General features: G+C 38.4%; 1 protein-coding gene across 2 annotated transcripts in view; it reads left to right on the plus strand.

Moving 5' to 3' along the window:
- The window catches only part of GABBR2 (gamma-aminobutyric acid type B receptor subunit 2), a 446,063-nt gene that overhangs the window by 41,064 nt on the left and 379,450 nt on the right, over positions 1-25,549 (plus strand). The window contains exon 1 of one of the 2 annotated variants that reach the window (XM_090137258.1): positions 7,700-7,790. The exons of the other annotated variant lie outside the window; for it this stretch is intronic. The gene's annotated coding sequence lies outside the window, so the exon portion shown is untranslated. Of the gene's footprint in view, positions 1-7,699; positions 7,791-25,549 lie in introns of those variants that run through there. 2 annotated transcript variants of the gene reach the window in all.

The raw sequence follows: 25,549 nt of genomic DNA on the forward strand, positions 1-25,549 counted from the left end.
TTTATTCTTTTTGAATGAAGATCTACTAGAAGGGGTGTATAGCTCCAGTTTTATTCTATTATAATTTTAAGCAGTTATTGAAGTCGGATAGTGCTTGTATTTCAAAGCACATCTTTTGGGATGGTCAAAGATAGAGTACCTTTATATTTCAAGTGTAACTACTATTCAAACTCTTTAGCATCTTTTATGGATTTAAATATTATTCTTCTGTGTCCCTCCTTAATTGTGCCATTACATGGAAATTTCAAACAAGAGCTGATCTGACCGAAGCAGACCTGTTAAATAGACAAATATGTACAAAAAAAATACTAAAATATCTTTAAAGCAAAAATATGCCAGGAAACATTTTTAGAAGTTTTCTTAATGGATTCACTTCCATTAAGTGCATAGTGCACATGGACATCTATAAAGAGCTGTTTGTAGAACACCTAACTTTTAGATAGGAGTTTGTTTTCAAATGTAACAGTTATGGAATCTGCTTAGCTTTGTGTGTACCTCATAGGAACCACTGAAGCATTGGTGAGGGCCTGCTAGTCTATTTTCCCCTCCAAGCAGCACTCTGTCAATGTGACAACAGGGCAGCCATGGCTCTGGTCAGCCAAATCTCAAAAGCATCCAGGATGGAGACTCAGAAGCTTCCCCAGGTCACCAGACCATTACTTTTTCAAGTACTGTTAGGCAGCCACTGTGTTGTCACTCACTTTGCTCTTCTGCAGACTAAACAAGTCTGGCTTTCTCAGCCTTTTCACACTGGGCTGCATGGTCTGAGTTCCTAACGGTTCTGGTAACAGATCTTCTATTGCAGGGTATTCAGATTCCAATATGACAGCATCAAACAGAAAGGAATAATATCCATCCCTCTTACAGTCTAATTATATCATGCTCTAACTGCATGATAGCATGGTGTTTGAGAAATATGCTGAGATATTTTCTGAAATCATGCTATTCTGACAAGTTCCATAAAAACACGGCATGTTTTCAAGAAGTCTTTCCAGCATAAGCCTTATTACGCAGATCTGACAAGTCAGTGTTTAAGTCTTCTTTACCATAGTGAAGATGCAAGACTTGTCCATCTCAAACTTAAGCTGAATTTCATGCTCAATTAAGTTGCAGAGGCTAAATGGAAGGTGATTTTGGCCTGGCTTCATCCTTACTTTCTGGTTGTGGATTCAGTCTTGAGTATCAGCAACACACGTGTCTCTTACATTGCTGGTGACAGGGATAACAGCAGAGGGAAGATCTGCACAATATCTGGGTGTGCAAATTGCCTTTCAAGCAAGAAGACTTTGCTGGTCTCCACAAGGTGCTGAAGACAATGTGTGGAATTTGCTTCTTTACTACTTTTGAAATCTGATTTTAGTTGCATAATTAAATGGTAATGTTGTTACAATGTATCTTTTTAAAGCACTAATCACTTCAAAAATAATAACTGTGGAACCCATTCTCATTCCATACAGTGCATGCTGTTTTTAAGGATATTAAGAAAATAGTAAATGCCACCTATCGCAAACTCCTTTTGTAAGTCATGTGTAAGATTCTATGTATTTGAGCAGAATGCCGTTGTCTTCTATAACTGCTTTTTTTCTTTCTTTAAGTGTCCAATTTGACATTAAAAATCTCCTATTTTAATACAAAAGTGGATACTGATTTTCCCATTCTACTTGCTTTTTCTTTCAACTCAATCTTAAAGGATATTTTTTTACCTTTAGAAATGTATCCTTTACATTTTTTACATTATGCTTTATATAGCAACCAGATCAGAACTGGAATTTGAATGAAGTATTAGATGGAATCAAGAGGCAATGTCCAGTTTATGTTATTTAAGACTATGACCAAAACAACTAAAATTCCTTATGCTGTGATAACTACTTGGAATCCTGTTTCATAAGATGTATCTTGAGTAACAACTACATTTTTTTGTCATAACATAAAATGTATGACAAGTGTGGCATGCAGCTAGCATGGCAGAAAAACACTAAAAACAATTAGTACAAAAAAGAAAAGTTAAATAGATTGGCAGGAGCATAAGGATTTGTATGTGTCCTGTTGGGGGAGACTTACAGGACGTATTTGATAGAGTGTATTTTTGTGCACAGATCTTTTTTTGTAACATAATGCACAGAAGTAGAAAGAGAAGATGGACTAATGAGCATAATAAGCTGCTCTTGATGGGGACGAGATAAGAGTTGATGGATTAACTGTATACAGAATTAAAAACTAGCTACAAAAAAACTATGTGGAAAAGCCCTGTATTTTAAGTAGTGACTAAGTTAACATATGTAGCAGTAATAACAGGAGCCATGATAATAAAGACAGAACTATGCAAAAATATTCTTGATGAAAAGAGACTAGAATGAGAAATTGTACTTCAGAATTTTTCCTCCTCTTGATTCAGATCAAAAGGAAAAACTGTCATTTTTACAGAGAAAAATCTCTTCCTTCCTCCAATATACACAGAAAGCAGGAGGGGTACAAGGCAGTAAGAGTTATGGGGAGGAGCATGGACCAGACTACGAATGACAGAAATAAATGGAAAAAAAAAATTCCTAGAGGTAGAGGAGACTGGACACAGTCTGCTGCAACTCAGAGTCATTGAGCTGGCCAAGACCCAGCTGTGAAGCACAGACCTGCCTGTAGTTTCCATTGTGAGAACAAAAGTTGAAAATTGAAAAAGACCCAGAAGATGTCTCTCTCAAATATCTTGACAATTTCCAGTGGTTCAGGGTATCTATGCTGAGCCATTGTTTCTTTCCAGAACATAATTCTGAAATCAACGTGTAGTATTAACACTTTTAGTGCTAGTTATGAAAATAAAATCACTTTTGTATGTCATTAAAAAATTGTATCTATATTCACTTTCTCTGCTGTATAAAGTAAGCATACTAAGTTTTTGAATGCCTGATGTGGATTATACCTGAAATGTAACAGTCCCCATATCTTTTCCATTTCCATGTCTCCAAAAGTCAGACTTAATTCAGCCCGTTTGATTAATTTTATTGAGCTAGCCAAGTAATTTCTATATTAAAAAAAAATAGCTTCATATTCAAGATACTAATGCTTCTGATGCAATAGCAACTACTGATATTCAAAAATGTTCTCTCCTGATTTTTGTAATTGTTTTCTCAATTTCACTGTGAAATAGCCACTAAAACTGCTGATTTCTAACTCCAGCTTCTGGAGGAAACGATGGGGAAAGAAAAGACAAAACCAGTCTTCACATAATATTTTAACTTATATTCTTCTCATTTATTGAAAGAAACAAAATCTTTATAGGAAGCCTGAGATGTGAAATGCTTTTGAATTAATTGTCACAACACTGGTTTCATGACTCTTTTCAAGATAAGACATGATACCAACACTTCCTCCACCTCCTCAAATGTTTCTGTAGAATTTGTAATGCAGTAAGTGAGGGTACCACAGATTTTCATTTAGGAGACTACTCACATCTTTTAGCAAACATTGCTGATACAATACTACACTCTCAGGCTGTGTTTTCTCACACCTTGAAACTCATTCTACCACATGATGACTTGGATTGGATAGCAATGGATGCATCTAAAAGAATCAATTACTGTTCTTCCAGTGTTTCTTCAGAGAAAAATATTTTTATATGCATATGCACTCATTCTAACTTCAGCTACCTAAAATTCTCCATTAATGATGTTGAGAGGGGAAGAGAGGAAAGATTATACCTAAAAAGTTTTAACTTCAGTCTAGTAAATCTTGTTTTTGGGACTCTCAGTATATTTTCTCCTTCCAGTTGGAAGCATACCAAAGTGAACGTTACTGCAGATGCAAAATTTGAGGTCAGTTTAAAACCATTTCATATAGCTTCATCAGCATCCCTCTTGAGCTTGTCAAAAAACAACTCATTTCTGGAAGGAATGACTGTCAGACAAACTGTTCTATTGTAAATAACCTGTTTTCACAATTTTAAGTGCCTTTTGAAACTTAGTGAGCTGTTTACTTTATGCAATGGGGTTAATTTGTGCAAATGCCAAATGAAAACTGCATGCTGGCAATCCTATCATTCATAAAACTTGCCACTGCATGACATTTTTGTAACTGCTGGTACAGTGTCTGGATTAAGCAATGATTTCCTTACAAGAAGAAGCAAACATGAAATGCACAATACATGAGACATGAATTCAACTGAGATGAGATTCTTACTTCTTGGAGTGGAGTAGTGAGACAAAGAAGAAAAATCAATTGAACTAAAGAAGTGCTCAACATCTATTTCAGAACTAAGACATAAAAATCTGCCAAAATGAGTGGAGAGAAAGGAATGAATTGGGTAATATTTTGATATCAGTACTAGAGGCATACCATGCCTATGACTCCACGATGACAAATGTCTATGGTACATCAACATGCATAGGACCTCATGCTGTAATGCAAGTTGCCCTCTGAAAAAGACCCATATTCAATAAGCAAAGGATTGAAGTGATTCTCTTGAAAATCTGGAGTACTGTGTGCAGGTCTGGAGCCCCCAGTACAAGAAAGATGGAGAGCTCTTGGAATGAGTCCAGGGGAGTGCCAGTAAGATGATCAGAGGGCTGGAGCACCTCTCCTATAAAAAAAGGTTGAGGGAATTGGGCTTGTTTAGCTTGGAAAAGATAAGGCCCCAGGGAGACTTCATTGCGGCTTTCCAATACTTGAAGGGAGCATATAAACAGGAGGGGAAACTGTTTACATGGGTGGATAGTGATAGGACAAGGGGGAATGGTCTTAAACTGAGACAGGGGAGGTTTAGGTTAGATATTAGGAGAGACACACAGAAGGTGGTGATGCACTGGAACAGGTTGCCCAAGGAGGTTGTGGATGCCCCATCCCTGGAGACATTCAAGACCAGGCTGGATGTGGCTCTGGGCAGCCTGGCCTAGTGGCTGGTGACCCTGCACACAGCAGGATGATTGAAACTGGGTGATCATTGTGGTCCTTTTCAGCCCAGGCCATTCTATGATTCTGAGACCAGTGCTGCAGAAATGTTACAAAAACAGTGTCTTTGCAGGAAGAAATGAAACCAAACTGATAGCCTGAGGGAAATGGAAGCATTAAAATTATGAAATTATGAGCATCAGATGGAATCAACAGCATATTAACTTTTACAGAAACAGAGGTAAATCCACAGGTACTAACTCACTGATTTTTCACTCCTTAAATTATTCATAACTGACAATTGTCAACAAGCTACCATCATGAATGTAAGGGAACTCAGTGTTAGGTGCCTCCCTTTTGACTGCTTTCAAGCAACTGTTTGCAAAGAAATTCATTTTTTTGGCTGATTCATATAGCTATGAAGGACATTCTGCACTTTTTCCCTTGTGCCACAGCAGTGCTGATAACATTAGTTCAGTTGAATAAGGCCCCAGGGGGATTAGATGCAAACACAGCTGACACTGTAACATTTGGCTGAGGAAATTCTTGATTGTAACCTGAAAGTATAATGAACAACAGAACACGTCAAGCATTGTTATATTTAATGGACCTCCGTTTTCTTGTCAGGAGCTTGAAAATATCTTATCCTCTTTGCAACACAGCTTCCACAATGACAAGGCAGAAGAATTATCAGGACTGCCAAAACCTTGGGTTCTGGCATTTTTTTCCCCCTCCAGATGGAGTGAGATAGGTAAGTGGGAGCAGATCGGAATAACAAAGCCTGCAGAAAGAATCAGTACACTAGAGAAAAACACCAGCAGAAGGCAAAGGCAGCATTCCAGTACAGCTCATGTCACACCACACACGGACTATCTTGTTTACAGCAAAGGAACCTTTGAAGCCAGAAGTAGCTGAAAATGTGATTGTAAGCACCAAGCCACTGGTAGCAAATCAAGTAGTACTCAGCAGAGATGGCCAGTTTCCAGAAACTTTTGATATTCCAGCTGCCCAAAAATGCAACTAGCATCTGAATACACAGGTGAGACATGAAGGGCAGAAGATAATGCCGGTGCAAATCTGCTCTTTAAGCAATGGAGAACAAGTAATAGATTCAAATGTACGGATGACTGGTTCAGTAGCTACCTAGCAATATGGGCTAAGACATGATGACTAGGAGAAGGCAACATAAAAGCAATCCAGACAGCTTATTGAAAAAAACCAAAAACCAAAAACAAAAACAAAAAACACACAAAAGAAACATCATCATCATCAACAACAACAAAAACCCAATAAAATGAAACCCTACAAAGTGCTTAGTAAGTCAGCTGTAAACTTTTTAACTGAAGAAAATAGGTTGTAGTCCAGTAAAAGTATTGTAGGAAGTAATAAGTCCTTCATGAAAACAGGGTAGTAGTCCAGTACCAACAAATAATTCTTTACTGTTCATTAATCTGAGTGTATTGTGCATCTGATTTGTGGAATTCTGTTGTATCTAAATATGAATAAATAGAGAATGATTAAAGTGATTAGCAATAGAATGGATAAGCAACATCATTTACTTTTATAAGCCTCAAGTAGCTACTTAAAATGAAAAGAATTTACCTGAAAATGTTACTTTTAGCACATTGCCAGAAGTAAGACCAATTCTGCTACTGTAATTCCTTGCTGTGGGTGGCCAGAGGCACTGGCCAGCACTTAATGACAGAGACAAGAGATTTATATCAGAGACATAAATTCACTGGGTAGCAGCAAGGTTATATACGGTAGAAGTGCAAGTCATGTACTCTCCAACTATAATTCTGAAAGGATAAACACTAAGCTGTAGTCCTTGGGGTGCACTGTGAATTATTTCTACAGATTGGTTATGAGACAGCTTACTGGAAGACTAGAGTATTGGCAAAACGGATGCAAGAAAAATCAAAGCATGTGAGTGCCTTGAGGGCAAACATGGAAATGAAGAACATCACCCAAAATAAAATCACAGGTTAATTATCCAACCAATATTCCTTGGAGGGACAGAGTCAGTACAGAACTGACTGTGAAGAGCTTACTGGGAATGACCACCTCATCACTGTTGCATGTTGAATGCAACTCCTGAAGCACTTGCATTCTTGAAGCTTACAACTTCGATGCTGTCCAAGTGCAGTTTTGGTGTTGAAGCAAAGACAGCTACCTGTGAGCTGGCACACTGCCCCTGCTGGGGGCAGCGGATCCCAGCTGCAGAAGGCAATGCCCCAGCTGGGTTCCTGCTCTTAGGACCCCTTCACGCTCAGAAGATGGCCTGCACCAGCTCTGATCTGCGCTGCCTTGCAGTGAGATAAGAAGATATTCATAGGTAGGAGACACAAATGACTTCCATGGCCTTGAACTAACTTCTTGTACCGTTTTCTCCTCGAGGAAAGGAGCAGGCAGCAAGTGGGCTCTCCCCACAGAGCCACCTAAAGCCTGGAACATAGGCCAGCCCCAGGGCAGCAGGGACACTGCCTCAGAAATTCCACTCTGTGTCCGGGCTGCTTAAGGAAGTCTGGCAGAGCCTTCCCACATACCAAGCTCTGTATTAAGAGAATTCAACCTCAGTTTGTAAATAGTTTACTATTTTCTTTAGGAATCAAAAGAAAGCCTCCACAAAACAAACAGTAATCTCGCCTTGCCTTAGTCATGGCTAAACAGCTGTGAAAAATCATTTCTGCTAATGCAGCACCAGCCACAGCACAGAAAGGCAGCTTCTCACAGGTGGTGCTCATTTTCTGGCTTGATGACTTGAGACCCAAGTGTTTGATTTGCAGAAGTGTTGAGTGCTTGCAGCTGCAGCTAACGGGAGCTGAGCTTTGTGGGTGGGAGGAGACATACCTAGCAAGCATCCTGGAAAAGGCTGTTTTCAGCACTTTCAGACTGATCACGTAGAATTAGTAGTAAGTATATATATTTTTTTAAGCCTAAATTTCTCTTTGCTTTAGTATAGTACTATACTATAGTATAATAACTAATAGTACTGCTTTAGCTTCAGAATTTTGATGGTGGTTGACAAATAAGCGTGTGAAGTTGTTATCCCCAGCTTTTGTGGTGACAGATGTTTTTGCTTCATTAGCAAGAGAGTGTAAGAAAAGCTTAAAAGGATCAAAAATAGTGATGTGGCTGTATAATGAGGTCATCTCCTGTGATGTAAAGAGAAACTACCTCTGTGTCTGCACTGCTGGGTTTTTGTTACTTGTTAAAGTGTTAGAGGGAAAATGTTTCCTCATCCTTTGCCAGGTAAGCTTACAGTTTAGCACTTCATGTTGCGTAGTTGTGGCTGATAGGAAAAAAGTGCTGTACCTGAGTCTGATTAGTATCCACCAAACTAATCTAATTATTTTTGGTGCTTAGGATTTTATTATGGTTTTGTGTTGGAATTAGTTTAGGACTTTCAAGGCGAGTTTTTAGTGAGCACAAGCAGATCCATTAAGATTTCCCTTGGCTGTTTGAAATTACCATCTTTGTTACAGACGGAAGAATGAGGCAAGTGTCTGTGGTTCCCTCTCCATATCTTAACCCACATTAAACTGAAGCACTGATGAGAGCAGGTTTCTGGTAAGAAGCCAGACTGTGTACAGGGGTTGCTGCAGTGCCAACTCATGTAGAATTGTAGTATCCTTAGAGTTGGAAGGGACTTCTGAAGGCAATCTAGTCCAGTTCCCCTGCAATGAATGGTGATGCAACAGCTAGATCAGGCTGCCAAAGGCCTGATCCAGTCTTGCCTTGAAAGTCTCCAGGGATGTGGCATCAACCACATCACTGGGCAAACTTCTTCTAGTATTTCACCGCTCTCACTGTGTGAGATATTTCCTTATATCTAACCTAAATCTATCCTCTTTTAGGTTGAAATTGTTTCCCCTTATTCTATCACCACAGTCTTTGCTAAAGATTCTGTCCTCTTATTTCCTATAGCTCCCCTTTAAATACTGAAAGGCTGCTATCAGTCACTTTGCAGCCTTCTCTTTTCCAGGCTGAACCGCCCCAGCTCTCTCAGCCTGTCCTGGTAGGCAGCATGGGTAGAGGTTCTCCATTCTGTAGATCGTGTTTATCATCCTCCTCTGGACATGCCCCAACAGGTCCACACCTCTCCCCTACTGAGAGCTCCACATTAGGACAGAGTATTCCAGATGAGGTCTCACCACTGCGCAGTAGGGGAGTAGGATCACCTCCCTTGACCTGCTGACCATGCTACTTTTGATGTGCCCCAAGACTTAACTTTCTGGACTGCCAGGGCATATTGCTGGCTCATGTCCAGCTTTCCATACACTGGTAACCCTGTTTTTTTTTTTTTGTTTTGTTCTCTTAATTCTTTGCTAAGGTTCAGCTACGGCAGAGCAAGTGTGTTTAGTGCTCATACTTGTACCCAAGCTCCAATGATTCTTAAAGCCCTCACTTATCCTTTTGCCCCTTCCTGCTGACAGTTTTCTTATCACCCTGATATTCGGCCACAGTGTTGATGCAGTGATTATTTATATTAAGCTCTATCCATTGCCAATACAACATTCATTGCAGGTTAGTACTTGTTCTGAAATAAGCATAAATGCCTGATAAGATATTATGTATAGATAAAAACTTTTTGAAGATGAGTAATTATTCATGCTACTGACTGAACAATTCAGTTGTTGAAAAGAAATAGAAACTTGTAATCTACAAAGTCAAACATTATCTTTTATGTATACATACCTGTAAACCAGTAAAGAAAATTATTTCTGATGTTGGCATTCTGTCACTGAAGAGAGAGATTTTCTTAATTAACAGATTTAAAGTGCTATGGATCAATATGAAACTGAGTATTTTCCAAGAGCTGCTGCAGAAATCTGCTGTTATCCTGGATAACTATTCTAAGTGCTCCTCCTGTAACATTTTTTTTCCTTAAAACCAAGATTTTCTTTCCTTGAGTTTCAGCTTTGAAATTATTCCCCGTCACCCCATGCAGTGGAATGACAATACCTGAGAACTGGGACAGCATAGTCACAAGAAAGATGGCATGCCTTCAGCGAAGTGCAAGTGAAGGAGACATTCCAACTCCTAATAATGATACAACCTCAGATAGGAGAATGAAATGCTACCATCTTTTGTTAATGCTGTGTTCTTCGCAATGAGTCACCATCAATTCGTCTGATTCGACCCAATTCAAATTAACATCGAGTTTTATTTGCCCTGATCTGATCAGAAACTGCAGAGCTGAATGGTAGCCATAATGGCTATTGTTGTGAAGCTACATGCAATGAATAACAAAAGCATTGTGTCACTTGCAGCATTGCTTGCAAATACGTATAGCATCACGTCAGCGTAGGTTCTTTTTACATATTAGGTTTGTTTTCTTTTTTTTCACATAAAGAATCTTGGTTGCACCTTCTTGCTAATACATTTCTTTAATTCTGCTGCTTTTATTTATTTTGCTTTCCATTGATGCTCGTCTCTGAGAAGCTTTCAAACTAGCAAAAATTGTCAGGTTTTGCAGGTCAGTTCCTGATAAACTCAGCCTTAACATTCTCATTGGTTTCCTCCACTTGTGGGCTGTGCTTGAAGTACCATTGTGGATCCCGTAATGTTGTATTAATGTTTCTGTACTTCTGTCTCTCAGTGCTGTTGGTAGGCAGCTGGAGTTTGGGGGGAAAAAAGGGAGACTTTTCATCCCACCTTTGCAGACCTTAAGCCTTCTCCTTTGTGTCTCAAATTTCTCACCATTTTGGATTTTATTTTCTAGAAGATAGACTAAGACCAGGCATTAACTCCCATTTACTGAATGGTATTTTTATTCTCATTGAGCAACCACATGATCAAAGAAAGAAAATACAAGGAACCTTGAAATTTTTTGTGTCTATGGCTTTTGTTAGTGTTACTGGTGATGACTGGTGAGGTTCTTGGATTGCTTTCACTGAGTATGAGAAAAAGCCTGTTATTTCCAGTCAACTAATTACCTTTTATGTAGAGAAAAAATTGTGATCTGTATTTATGTTTATCTTTACAGCACTAACAATTTTTTGTTATCCTCTTAACAAATAGTTGGTAGCAATATATTAACTTTTAGAGTGGGTCCAGAGGAGGGCCACTAAGATGATCAGAGGGCTGGAGCACCTCTCCTATGAGGAAAAGTTGAGGGGATTGGGCTTGTTTAGTTTGGAAAAGAGAAGGCTCCAGGGAGACTTCTTGGTGGCCTTCCAATACTTGAAGGGAGCATATAAACAGGAGGGGAAATGGATGTTTACATGGGTGGATAGTGATAGGACAAGGGGGAATGGTCTTAAACTGAGACAGGGGAGGTTTGGTCGGATATTAGGAGCAAGTTTTTCACACAGAGGGTGGTGACACACTGGAACAGGTTGCCCAAGGAGGTTGTGGATGCCCCATCCCTGGAGGCATTCAAGGCCAGGCTGGATGTGGCTCTGGGCAGCCTGGTCTGGTGGTTGGTGACCCTGCACATAGCAGGATGATTGAAACTGGGTGATCATTGTTGTCCTTTTCAACCCAGGCTGTTCTATGATTTTATGTCCTCGTGCTGACCAGTGTATTGTGCCTGAATGGGGTTCTGGGCAGCCTGATCTAGTGAGTGGCAACCCTGCCTACAGGAAGGGGTTGGGACTGGATGATCTTTAAGTTCCCTTCCAACTCAAGCGGATTTATGAAATAAATTGCTTTACCAGTGCTACTCTTGTGAAGATTTCTTTGCACCATTTCCTTCCTTCCAGATTTACATGCTTTCTGGAAAAGTAAATTTCCTCTTAACTGATCCTATGGAAAAAAATTGAAGCAGGCTTTTTCTTATTAACTATGTCCTTGACTTACCTGGGAAGTAAAAGCTACCTGAAACCATGAACCAGACTGGGGAGAATAAAACAATATATGAAGTGCTTAGCTGAAAACTAGGGAACCTGGCTACTGCTTCAAACTTTCCTCATCCAACTTGCCTTTGTCAATCTTATGTGAAAACTCCAAGGGGAGAGTTGCACAGTTTGCAAAGTTTTTAGTTACATAGAAAAAATGCTATATATATGTATCTTATACCCTTATGGAGCTAACCCAACCTTGATGATAACACGACTTAAAGTGGGGAAGTAGATGTACTAGCAGTTGAGTAACTTGTGTGAAATAATCCAGTAACTCGGGAATAGAGCTAGGATTTAAAATCTTCGTCTCTTGAGAATGACAATTTAGCTGTTAAATTATGCTGTGATGCAACAATGTACTTAGAAAACAAACTAGCACTGATTCTGAAACAATACTAGCTAATGTGATGGAAAAATGTTTGCAGAGCTGCAGCATATTGCCCAGAATGAACTATATGTAGAAAGCTGAAAAGAAAAAAATGTTTAGGGTCACCTTGCGGATAGTAATTCATGGAAGACCAATTTAAGCCTATGCAATAAGCTTATGGGTAGAACGGAGCTGTATGGATCTTCTGGAGAAGTACAGTAATGTATGGCTTTTATTTCTAGTGGTAATTTTTCTGTTTCAGAGACAAGTCTGCCCTTCCAGTCTTTTATTCTGTTGGACTCGCTCACCTCCAACCCTTTGTCCTGTCTGGAGCATAGGCTGTTGGTGAAATCTTGCTCCTAGGTCGTGTAAACAAATGGTTCAGCATCACTCTATGAATTCCAGCAACTGACTTTGCCTGTAAGCATTGGAGATGCTTCTTCCTCCCAAGAATGTGAAGTAGCCTCTGAAATGAAATATGGAATATGTCAGCAATAATGCATATATTTGTTATTAAATAAAAACAACACAAACAAAATTTGTTATTAAATAAAACAAACAAACAAAAAACAGTGATTCTTACCTTAGATCTAATGTAATACATGCTAACAGTAATGCTGATAGATAGAACTGTGGTATAAATGGAAACTTAGGAAACACAAAGCGCTGAACAGTCTTGTTTTCTTCTCTCCTCCCATCCTAATCCCTGACTAACCTTTTAATTTCCAATTTGCTTTATAATTGGATTAAGTAGAGTAAAGAAAATTTTTGCTTAATGGGAATGAGTGGAAGCAATGAAGTGAAACATTAAAGCTTTTTAGACAAGCTACAATGGGGGGGGGAGGGTGGGCAGGGTTGGAATGAAGGGCAAAACTAACATAGCCTCAGTTTGTGTTCCTTCAGGTACATATAGAATAAGGCTTATTGGATTTCTCTATCAGATCTCTATATTTGTGTAATAGGTATCAAGTTGTGAATATACACTGACAGGATTTAGCAGATAAGAGTGTTTTATGAGCTCCTTTAGTTCTGTAATTCTGAAATAGACAAGGAATTCTAGGGTGCTACTTCTGTGTGTTTAAATAAATATATTTAGAACTTTAACATTTCAGTTGATTATAAAGAATGAATTTTAATATTTAATTAAGTATTCTGTAATGAAGTGGAATTTGTGAAATTTGAGGGACTCGGGCAGGATTGGTTTTTGGTTTCACAGTGGTGGTAGTAATCAGAATGGTGATTTTTCTAATGAACTTACAATTAGTTTCTTGTGAGAGATGCAGGACAAGCACTTGTTTGGAACATGTGGTTTTCACTGTCCTTCAGGTGACAGTAATGGCTCTCTGCCATTCCATAACGTGCTTGTATCTCTGCTCAAACCCCAGTGGTTACAATAAGAGTATTAGAGTGTTTTTTCCTTCTGTTTGTTAGAGGTCAGTGAGAATGAAGGGGGTTGTATAAAGGAAACTCATGGAATGTAATCCTGAGGCTCCAGTGTTTCAGTAGGGAGATTGATTATATATATATTTTTTCCAGTTTAGAGATAAATACAAGCATCTCCAGCAAGTTTTCAGACACATCTCTCTTGTTAATAGATTGTTAATTTTATTTCATATCCAGCAGTGGATTGACTTGGATTTGAGTGTATTTTCCAAATAGATAAACATACACATGAAGCAAAACCTTTTGCTTCTAAACAAGTTGTGTTTCCATCAAATTTGTGAGATCTGGCTACAGAAACGCACATGCTGATGCTTTGGAAAAATGCTGCAATTCCTTTTTACAAACCAGAGTGCAGGTTTTTATCTTACGGTCTTATCATTCTCAATATTTTTAAGAATCAGTTCTGAGCATGCTCCCTTATTTCAATTTTACATAATCAATGCACATATTTAGAGATTTAAATCCTTTAAAATAAGTTATTAAGCAACTCTAAAGCCTACATTCTCAAATTTTGGAAGAGAATTAGACAGATAAATGATTGACATTTCTGAAAATGTTGCTTTGCTCCTCTTTCCTCTTGTAACTTTTATGGATTAAAGGCTTGGATGTTCTAAGTCACAAGTCTGCATTATCACTGAAAGAAACTATACTGTATTAACATATGCATAGAGATATCTATCCCTAGAAGAGTTCTCATGGAATGCTTGTAAGATTGATTGATGTAAAGATCCTCCTGAGGATTAGGATGTCTGTAGAGGCATGGACAGCTCTGGGATTTCTAGCTTGGGGATCTGCACTGTAATTAAAATGCTATTTGTTTATTTATTTATTAGCAGATTGTAGCAACTGCTTCCGTAGATGCTGCTCCTAGGTAAAGCAGTAGAAACTTCTCTTCGGGAAAAAGTAGAGGGAGAATATAAAATCATAGAATCATAGAACATCCCTAGTTGGAAGGGATTCACAAGGATCATGGAGTCTAACTCCTGGCTTTGCACAGCTTCATCCAACGTTCATTCCCTCTGTCTGAGAGCAGTGTCCAAACTCTCCTTGAACTCTGGCCACTGGGGCTGTGCCCACCGCCCTCTGGTTCAGAACCTGTCCCTTACCCCACCCTGTCCTTCCCCTGAAGCAGCTCCATGCCATTCCCTCAGATCTTAACTTCCTTCAGGCCCATATGTTTGGGGATGACTTGGTTTATTGTTACAATAAATGCACTGATTAAAAACATGCCAAAGAAGTTTGTCAGCAAAAAACATGCATTTATTTCCTATCAGAACAAGGCGAGGATAAATTTATATCAAGAGTGGGGGGGAAGCATTCAAATATAACTTAATACAGAGCTGCTTAGCCTGTGTACTTAGGTACAAAAGTAGTTTTAATATTCAAATCTCTCTCTGGTTGATTCCTAATCTTACACCAAACCATTCTTTCTCCCTGCCCATTGCTTTCTCAGTATTAGTTGTGGTGTTGATACATGTCTCCTGTGTCCAAAAATGAATTTAGTTATGTGATGAGGCAGCAATTTATTAAAGAAGAGCATTCCTCCAGTGACTGCACTGGTAACAGCTATCTTCTAGCGTGTTGTTGCCAGGTCTTCCAGGATAGCATCTTGACTTCCATTAGCGTTTATTTACCTGAACTTGCTTGGAAACAGGGCCTTTGACTTTTATAGTTGAGTGAAGGCTGAATTGTTATTTCTTCAAGATAGTTCCTCAGATATCCATTCCTGCTGGCTTGTTGCCTCATTTCTCTTTTTCCCTGTGCCAGTTCCATACTGATCTATTCAGTACTGCTCTGCTCCTTACCAGCAGCCCCAAATACAGCATCAGTCATCCCACACACTGCTTCTCCCTCCAGGTACAGTTCTGATTTATGTTAAAAACAAATTTTGAGACAAAGCATTTAGCTGCATCGATTTAGTCCATATCCTGAAGATTTTTTTTGTGAAACAAATCATTCCTCTCTGCAGTGCTAGAAAAGTTTCACTGGAGAGTGAGTTTGTCTTATATTTCAAATTGCAGGTAGAATTTCCAATTGTAAACAATCCCGTTGTGAATGATTCGATTTCAGAACTTCATGTCAGCCCTACTGCAGTGAGGGAGTCATAAGCTGTGTGTTGTCTGCTACGTTCCTATACAGTACATAAGGGAGCCCAGAAAATCTCTGCGTTATTTCCAACCCACACAGAGCAGAGAGCCAAACAGATGAAGAGGAAGTGAATGTAGCTCAACGTACTGCAGTAGAATAGACAATAGTTTATATATGCATATGTGTAAGCAACTTTACTGAAATTAATCAATTTTACAATACTTGATTGGTAGACATGATAACAATTGATAAAGCAGTCAGGGATTATTCCAGAATCTATGTAGTGTGCGGAATGCTTCAGCCATTGTAAAAAGGGCTGTTTTAAAGCAGGCTCAAGTGAGACACTGCTAGGCTGAAAAGAACGTGTAATTTGAGGCTGGAACAACACCCAGTGGTCATTTATCCATCCTCATAAATTCTCGTAAAGCTAGGCTATATTTCTTCTGAAATCGACTATAAATGATGTTGGAAAATATCTCTAAATCATTTGTATGGGAACTTATTTCACTTTAAGATTTCTTTTTTCCCATCCTTTTAGCTCTGTGTATGACGTTATTAAATTCTGGCTGGTAGATTGAATCTTTAAAAATAATCTTTTCTTCACTATAGACTGTTAAGCGGCATTTTGCCATAATGTTTGACTTCATCTTTGATAAAATAAATGGGCAGAGCTTCAAACTTATAAAGCGTAGCCACCCTGCATAGGCTGTTTATAGGCTGGACTAGTGAGGATGGACATAATTGTAGTATCCTGACCACAAAAACATGGTGATAAATAGAGCTACCAATTAGTATGTACTGTGTGGGAAACATGAATGAGAGAAGTGGGATAAATAACATCATGGGAGGGTTAATCTTCTGATTAACAGTTTGTATCAGAAAGGCAGGATTTAAGTTTGGTGAGGGGACGTGCAAATCAGTGCTCTTTACTTCTGATTCTAGAGTCCTTAAACTGCAGTGCCCTCAAATGAATCGGACAAAAACCATGTCCTCTTACTGGGACTCGCTTGGTTTCTTTCTGGTCTTAGTGTACTCAAGAAAGAGTTTTATTTGTTTTAGGAGCCTACAGAGACTCAAATCTTGCACAGACCAAAGTCTGCTCATGTCTTATCTCTGTTTTCCCATGACTACCTGTTTTGAGCACTTCATTCTTTTGAGGCTGGTAAAGAAGCACAGAACATCCATTGCACTGTGCTTGCGGTGTTTGTTCATGTGAATGAAAGTGCTGCTCTGTGATACTAGACCTCTTACGTATATTTCTGACCACTTATTTAAACAAAAGTTTACAAAGCTAGCAATGTCTTGGCAGACAGTCGTTGGTACTGGAGCCACTCAGAGTGTACAGCAGCCATTTGTCTGCTGTGTTGGGTTTTGCCCTATATTAAAAGTGGCTGACCCACCCTTACCTGACATAGGTTATTTAACGTAACTCAAATTCTCAGTTAAGTTTTTATGGTTATGGATTAGAAAACAGATAACTATCAAATGAAACAGCAGTCTAGCATAATGATAAACGTATATTTACATGCAGTCAACTAGTTTTAAATAGCAATAGATTTATTTAATGTTATTTAAAAAACAAAACAAACAAACAAACAAAAAAAAACCACAACAGTTTTCCAAAGATTGAAATAAGCATGTAAGTGTACTAAAGCACTTAGTTGAAAGGATGTATTGAACACTGACGTTGAAAATTGACATACTGAAACATCTAACGAAAAATCTAATCTCTTGGATACTTTTCAGGAAAAACGTCTTAGAGAGATACCTTTGACAGACTGTCTAATCTGAACTTCTTAAACTACATTTGATAGGGGAGGGGATGCACTCCTAAGTAACAGAGAAGAGTTGGGAAACAGTATCACTCTAAGAAGGAGCAGGGAAAAACCTCAGATTTATCTCAAAGGAATTAGAGCTGCTTTAAGAACAGTGTTGACAGCCCAGCAGAAATGCTTAAAGGTACTTTAAAAGTAGGAAGGAAACCCACTTTGAATGTGATCTGATAGTGATAGGACATGGGGAAAATAGTCTTAAACTGAATGAGGATAGGTTTAGATCATCAGAAAGAAACTCTTAACTCAGCGGACAGTGAGGCTCTGGCGCATCTGCCCAGAGAAGCTGTGGTGCCCCATCCCTGGAGACATTCAAGGCCGGGTTGGATGGGGCTCTGGGCAGCTGAGCTGGTGGGGGGACAGCCCTGCCCATGGCAAGAGGGTAGGGATGTGTGAGCTTTGAGGACCCTTCCAACTTAAACCATTCTGTGATTCTATGACATGAGCACATTTACTTTCAAAAATGATGTAAAAAAATATCTGAGCAGTATAATTTAGCTATCCAAAACATTCTGTGACTCTATGATTAAAATAGAGGGGAAAAAGAAAAAAGAAAAGCTGACAAAGTTGAAGGAATGAAATAATAAAGCAGAGACTTATAAAAAATATATATATATATATATATATATAAATGAGTTGTGGGAAGAAACTTGGTAGATAAAATTAAGGGGGTAAGGCAAGATAGAACAATAATGAAGAGATTTTATAATTTGTAGGACATTTAGGTCATCAAACTTTTAAAATGCAAGTAGTCCAGGCAAATACAAAAAGGGCAGAATATTTTTGAGGAGAAATAAGATGATCTTATAATCTGTTTATATTAAGTAGATTTTTTTTTTTTTTCCTGCTAGAGGAATTGCTAAAAGGCTATAAAATTCTCATCTCCCAGAAGTTTTGTATACTTAATTGTATAGTTCTGCTCCATTAATGTTTGTTTCATCCTAAGAGATAATGGAGGGTTCTTTTTGGAGGAGAAAGTTTGTTCCATCATTGAAAAACACATAATGAGATACTTCTTACAAATACAAGTGTGTGAGATCGACAAAATCTTGGTGTGAAATAGGGAAAATCTGTCTTGTCAAACGTGGCAAGAGTAAAGTTTATGCTGACAAAGTTATGTGTTGACAAGTCTTTTGTCCTGACAATACCTTATACCCAAACTTAAAAACAAAAAAAACAAAAACAAAAAAACAAAAAATAGCTTCACAATCAAAGCAACACACATCAAAATAATAGGAGCATTTCAGTGTACCTAGCAGTTCCTGCTTTATGTCTATTTAATAATATACAGGAGTTTGTTTTTTTTTTTAATTTAGAACATGATTTATTTCCCCAGTTCTGGGAATTCATTCCTGAGTGAAAATTGTCACTGATAAGAAGAAAACCAAATTGGTTACTGGTAGAACTTTCAAACGAGTTGGGTCTTCTGTGTTTGTGTGTGCATGTGTGTATGTATGTGTGAGCAACTGGTGCCAGACCTGTGATAGAGCATAAAATCAGTTGCATGTATCCTGGGTTTGTTCATACTTAGAATTACAGAAATGTAAGGTCAAAGATCAAGGAGCCAAGGGTTGTGGCTGCATATATGTAATGAAGAGAGTTATAAACAGAAATTGTAAGATATTTGAAGAAAAATAAGTTTTTAAATTTATTAAAGGGATGATTAAAAAGTGATCTAATGGTAGCCTGTGACAGGACCAGGCTAGAGATTGTTCTGCATGTAGAAGTGGCTGTATGCAGGCAGATTGGGAACTCCTGCTCTCCAAAACACCAGCTACCTTCTCCTTGGGCCATCCTTAATTTGCAGCAGGCCCTGCATTGGTAGGAAATTCCTAACTGTTAGAAAATGTAAGAAAATTGTTTCAGCACGTTGTTTTGTCGGGAATTTATAAGCAATTTATAAGCTACAGTCAACATAAGCACGTAATATGCGTGTAACATTAAACAGTACATTTCCACCCACTGAGAGAGAAAAAGCAGAGTTGCAAGCCATTCCTGAAACTAGGAGGCACCCTCTGAGATGTCTGTCTTCATAACTGAAGTGCTATTGTGAAGACATTGGCTTCTTACAATGATGTAATTTGTTGAATACACGGAATGGGAACATTCATGTAGTGGCACCAAAGATTGGGTTTTAGGATGTCTGTTTTCCTAATCTGCTTCTGGTGACAAGCCAAAAAAAAAAAAACAAACCAACAAACAACCCTTAAAAACCCTGTAAGAATAGCAACCCAAACCAGATGTTATGTGTAATAGAGCATCTAGTTGGTGTTGTCTGGAAAATTTGTTGAAACTTAATTCGTTGTTTAATTAATAGATCTTTCTGGTTGTAATCTGTCATCTTAGCTCGTGCAGAGGAGGGGGAAAAAAAATAGAAATACTTTCTAGTCAGAAACAGTGCAGCTTCATGAGAGCTCACTAAATTTTCACCTCATATATCAGGAACTAAATTGTTTGCAAGTTCATAATCACCTATACCTGAATAAACATGGCACGACTTCAATATTGACAAACATCCCCAGACAAGACCTTTCATGATGATTGCTTGTTTCCAATTTAAGAAAAAAATCAAAATTCTTATACCACAGTGAATTTTCAAGGTTGAGTCCTAGAAAATCCATTCTCTGTTAGTAAAAACTGAGCCTATACATCACAGCTCAGACTGTATTAGAGTAGGGGGTCAGAATTCCCTTATTATATGGGCAATGTTTTCTTTATCTGTTATTGAAGTTATTTGGTTGAAGATGAGGTGTGTTTTAGTAAAATCTGTCTGTGACCAGTTGAAAACATTTGGGATGGGAAAGGATGCATGTCACAGATCTCAAAAACAAAAGTTGGAATCTTGGAGAAATAGTAGGTGGCTACACTCTGCAGGAATGCGAAGGAACAGAAATGTTCCACCCATCAGTTTAGGTGTTTTTTGTTTTGATTTGTTGTGTTATAGAGTTGTTTTGTTTTGAGGGGAGGTGAAGGTGGAGTAGGCTGGCCCTGTTCCCCAGCAGCAGCTGCCGGGTCACAGCCTGGGGGTGACAAGTGTGTCCTGGTGGCTGTGAGCCCACACTGGTTGTGAGAGGGCCAGAAGTAGAAAAACCACGCAGATGGCTTTTATCTGCAGCAGTGAAAAACATCTGAAGTTTGTCCACTGTTTCCATGGTGACCATGCCAGCATATAGTCTCCATGGGTAACAGGCAGGAGGAGGAGAATGCTCAATCTTGAAGTACACAAGCCTGCATATTTTTATAAGAAATTATTTTGCTTTAATAGCACATAGAGAAGCATGTTTTGGAGAACATCATCGGTGCTTAGAATCATAGAATCATTTAGGTTGGAAAAGACCACTAAGATCACTTAGTCCAACCACCAATCCATCCTCACCATGTCCACTAACCACAGCCCTCAATGCCACATCCACACAGTTCTTGAACACCCACAGAGATATTTACTCCACCACCTCCCAGGGCAAGCTGTGCCAATACCTCACCTTCTACAGTACCTTGTACAGTCCAACAATGGTAGTGCCCTATTGATTGGACTGTCAACTATTCAGCCACCATATAGGAGAGTTGACCACCTTGCATCAGATGAAGTTATTCAAAGCCTTGTAGCACAGGATAAAAGACTACCTGCACATTGCATCCTTTCTGGTTTTGGGTCTAGCCTATGCATGTTCTGAAACTAGGTGATTATGAGCTACCTGCATTTGGATTGTCTTTGTCTATAATGAAGTGTACTCAAAAGATACCTATACCTCTCTCTTGCTGATAAATCTGCAATTATGTTTTATTTCAATTTTTTTGTTTGTTTGTTAGAGGAATTCCTCCTACTAAGGGCAGTTTGCATGCATCCCTACTCAAAAGGAAAAAGTGCAATTGGGTGAAAAGCTGAAAGGGTGAAAGGCCCTTAATGATCTTTGTGGCCCTCCACTGGACTCTCTGCAGTAGTTCCCTGTCTTCAACTGGGGTGCTGTTTTCTTTTACATAATTTATATTATATATAATTTATATTATATAATTTATATAAATTATATATAATTTATATTATACATAGATAAACATACAGTGCAGAATTATCATTTGTATCTGCAAAACACGTGCTGTATGTAACAGATTCTTTACAAAAAATTTGGTAAAATTCTGTCTCTTATGGGAAATTCTCCATTTGTACTTCCTACAGATCTGTGGCATGCAAAGATTAGAGTAGTATGGGCCCTATAGACACGTTGCTCTTAAAATGATTACACGTATATCTTCATTTCTGTCCCTTTCCTGGCTTACGGTTTGCCTGTCCACTGCTCCTCTGGATCACAATCTGGATCCTAAGGTGGGAAGTTTTACACTGGAGTTGGCCATAAGGCACAGGGTAATATACTAAGTTGTCAGCATCTGTAGCCTTTTGCTGGGAGGAACATGATGTTCATCTTGAAGAATTTATCTTCCTTGCTGCAGAATTCATTTGAGGTCATTTTTATGTTTGCCAACACGCATTTCTACCTTTGTTCATTGTTCTGCAGTTGCAGGTTATGTTCTATATTTGATAGCCTTTGCATGTTAGGTACTGGGCTATTTTTTAAATTAATTTTATTTTTGCCTTTGTTACCCATAACACCAGTTAGGTTACACTTAGCACCCCTACCTCCACTCCTGCTTTTTATTTTATTATTTTTGAATGACCTGCCTATGACCACCACAGGTGGGGTGTGATGCTACATGGTTGCACATCTTAGGCTAAATCCTATGATCTCTTCTTTGCAATAAGACTAGAAGAGTATACAACTCCTCCTATCCAGGCCTGTAAGAGGGGAAATTTGGGGATTTTGTTTTCACTGCAAGGTTTCTGACCTTGAAAAAATGTTCAAAGCCCCTTACAAATCTGTAGGGCAGGAAGAAAAAGGTGTGCAAGGAAATTATTTTCAGAAATGGGAGAGGAAATGCTGCTACAGAGCATTTCTTTTGGCTCCACATTTGGATGCAGTGTACTACTAGGTAAATAAATGAAACTGCTATTTTCATGCATGATCCCAACATCCAATGCCACAAAAGCACCAAAGTAACCCAAAGGTGCACATGCTGATTCTTCTTCAGATCCCTACCTGCCAAAAAAGAATCATTCTCCTGCCTCTCTGTAAATGCAATAAATGTGTGCTTCTGGTTGGTTTGTAGGTAGATAGGCTGAGAGCATGAAGGCGTTCCTTGCCATAAGCACCACTTAGCAGTGAGGAAAGTAAAGTGTCTGAGCTGTTAGTGAGAGTGGTGTAAATGATATTTCTAAATACCAGTAAAAACTGAAATCTTTGCCAAGAAAAATAAAGGATGTTATCTAAGGTGTTCTCGTAGTATGAGAATGGATACATTCACAGACTTGAGTCGCCAAAAAGTCTTGCTGAAAAATTCCAAGAGGGTCTCAGCCACTGATCCTATAGGAACCTGGTGGTTTTGGAGCTTTTATTATGGCTCTCTTGACTTTCTTCTGTGTCACAGTCCTGCGTTAAAGTTATGTATTTTATATGAATTAATTTCAAGACAGAATGCATATAGAAAGTCTAAACTGATGATGGTGCACTGCTTTTTATTATTTTTTTCCTCCTGGAGGGGATTTTTGTGCTGCAGATTCTTATTTCGTACTGATTTGTGGAAACTTCCCTACTTCCCACCATGATTAATTTCATGTATGTATTTCTATTTTAAGAGGTTCCATAGAACCAGTTAAGAGAAGTTGATTGCACCTTCCTGATTTGAAGTAAAGTATATTTGCTCAAAAGTGGGGAAAAAAAACTGTGATTCTACTGATTTATTTTACAAAGCCAGATAGGCCACCACAGGATTTTGATGCTAATAAATTAGTTGTAGTACAAATAATGGAAAAAGCTCAACAAGTACTCAGGTATCTTCTGTATCACTGGACTACCCTATTCTACCCCTAGGAACCAATAATTATGGAGAAAAAGAGTAACTAAGGTGTCATTTTAATTAAATGTTCAGAATCTGATTAGAAAGAGCAGTTTTGTGAAAAGAATACTTTAAAATACCTGGTGTCCTGGAAGTTGGGGTCCTGTTCTCCTCTGCCTGATCTCTGTATACATATGATAAATGTAATTTCACACTTTTTTTTTTTTTTATTACCATCAGAATTTTCCCCTTTTCAGCCTTTAGAGCTACCTCATATTTCCTAACACTTTGAGAAGAGGCAGTTGTGGCTAATCTGGGGGCAAGCACATGGCCAAGCAGCACATGTGTGCCAAGTGCTTGCTGCATAGCTGAGCTTGTGGGACTGTTTCATCTGCTAAATCCAACAGCTCTAACTTGGGTCTGGTATTTGGTCATTTGCTTTCATCAAGCTTAAAGTACACCTTTGGCATTTCACAAAGGGAAAGGGTTCTGAATGGGATGATGGACAGGAAGAGAGGATGAGTGGGCTAAAAACAGCTGGTACATTTATGAAGCCACACAATAAATAAAGGGAAGGGAAAGATGTAGGGTTTCTTGCAGCTTTAGAATTCAATGTCTAGAGATTAAAAATAATTTTTTTCCTCCTTTCTTTTTTGCTATAGGTAAGACAAAACCTCCACACATAAAATTCATTTGGTCAGGAGACAATCTGTGCTAACACCTCTGTTAGGATTTGCTCCTTAGGGCAACTTTCTTTGTTGTTTCTGAGGTCACTTTGATCAATTCTGAGTTTCACTTGTTTCAGTCAATGCTAAACCCAAATTTGTAAACAATAACAGAATTGAGGTGAAGGAAGATGAACTACTGGTAAAATAAAAGTCAATTGCATTGAAATGGTTGTAAAATTTAATTTCATCTTTTAGTAAAGCGAGAGGAATCATCACAACCAGCAACTCAGGGCAGTTCTTGAAAAGGAAAACCACTGAAAACAGTAAATAGAGCAGAACTTAGGAAAAAATTACCATGGAGTAATGCATTGGTACTATATGGGTCCCAAAGAGTTAACAGCAGTGGTATACACATTTATTAAGAATGTCAGTGGAACTGCGTGAGTTTTCACCAGGGCTGGCTTCCTTTCATATTTATAAATCTTGCCTGCCTGCGTGGTCTCTAAAGCAATTTGAAATTCCTTATTTGCATATTTTTTTCTTAACCTTAATGTAGCAACAGAACGTAGAAGTGTCTCCATTTTATTATGTATCTCATGCTGGATTTTAAATTAAAGAAAACAAGAAGAAAAGAACCAATTCATTAAAACGTAAGCTATGACAACCGCTGGGATTTTTTTAATGATTTTTCCAGTGAGTGGAATTGTTCCTGTGACTTATCTGCAGCTATATTTTGACATTATCACAAAACATTTTAAGATATTCTTTTCTATATGCGTGAGAAGCTGATATCAAGTGTATACCAGGTGATTCTGCATTGAAAATAGAATGCAAGTTTGCTTCTGCAACAACTGCCGTGTCAGTAATTCATTAATAAATGCTTCTGTGAAGCTGCTTTGTGATAGAGAGCTCGTGTATATCATTCCCTAGGACAAAGGGTTAGGGAAAAGCTCCCAGTATTTACAAATCTTCCGAAATCATTCATAAATATTAGCTCACTTTGTAGGAGTGATGTTTACTACATAACTACAACATGTCTGTTCAGCCAACCAGTCCTCTGTGATTATAACTGATTTTATAAATGGAATGTTTCTAGAAGTAGGCTATTACCAGCGCGTGATAAGAGAAAGTCCCTACATCAAGGCAATTGCACAGAGTCCCTGAGAACACATCTCAAGGAAACATTTGTATAGCAGCTGTAATCAGTGTATAATTAAATACATACTAATACTATGCCTCCATAATTGATCTATATGATTTTTAAATGAAAAGCATGCACTAAAAGTTCACAATAATAGTGGTGCTTGAAAGGAAGGCTGAGAGCATTGAGTGGCTTTGGTGTCTGCAGTACTCTTTGCTTATCCTCTTTGGGAGGAAAGGCCCTTGTGTTTAAATCTTTATGCATTTGAATCGCACACATCACTTAAGTATGCAAATTGCTTTTTCAGGTAATGGATGCAACGTTCTAATATCTGACACCGTGAAACTAGATGAATTAGTTAAAATTTTCTCTTTTGTACACTATTTTAGTGCTTTAAATGT

The sequence above is a fragment of the Phasianus colchicus genome, chromosome 3 (genome assembly GCF_987193195.1).
Source record: "Phasianus colchicus chromosome 3, bPhaCol1.hap1.1, whole genome shotgun sequence".
Classification (NCBI taxonomy): domain Eukaryota; kingdom Metazoa; phylum Chordata; class Aves; order Galliformes; family Phasianidae; genus Phasianus; species Phasianus colchicus.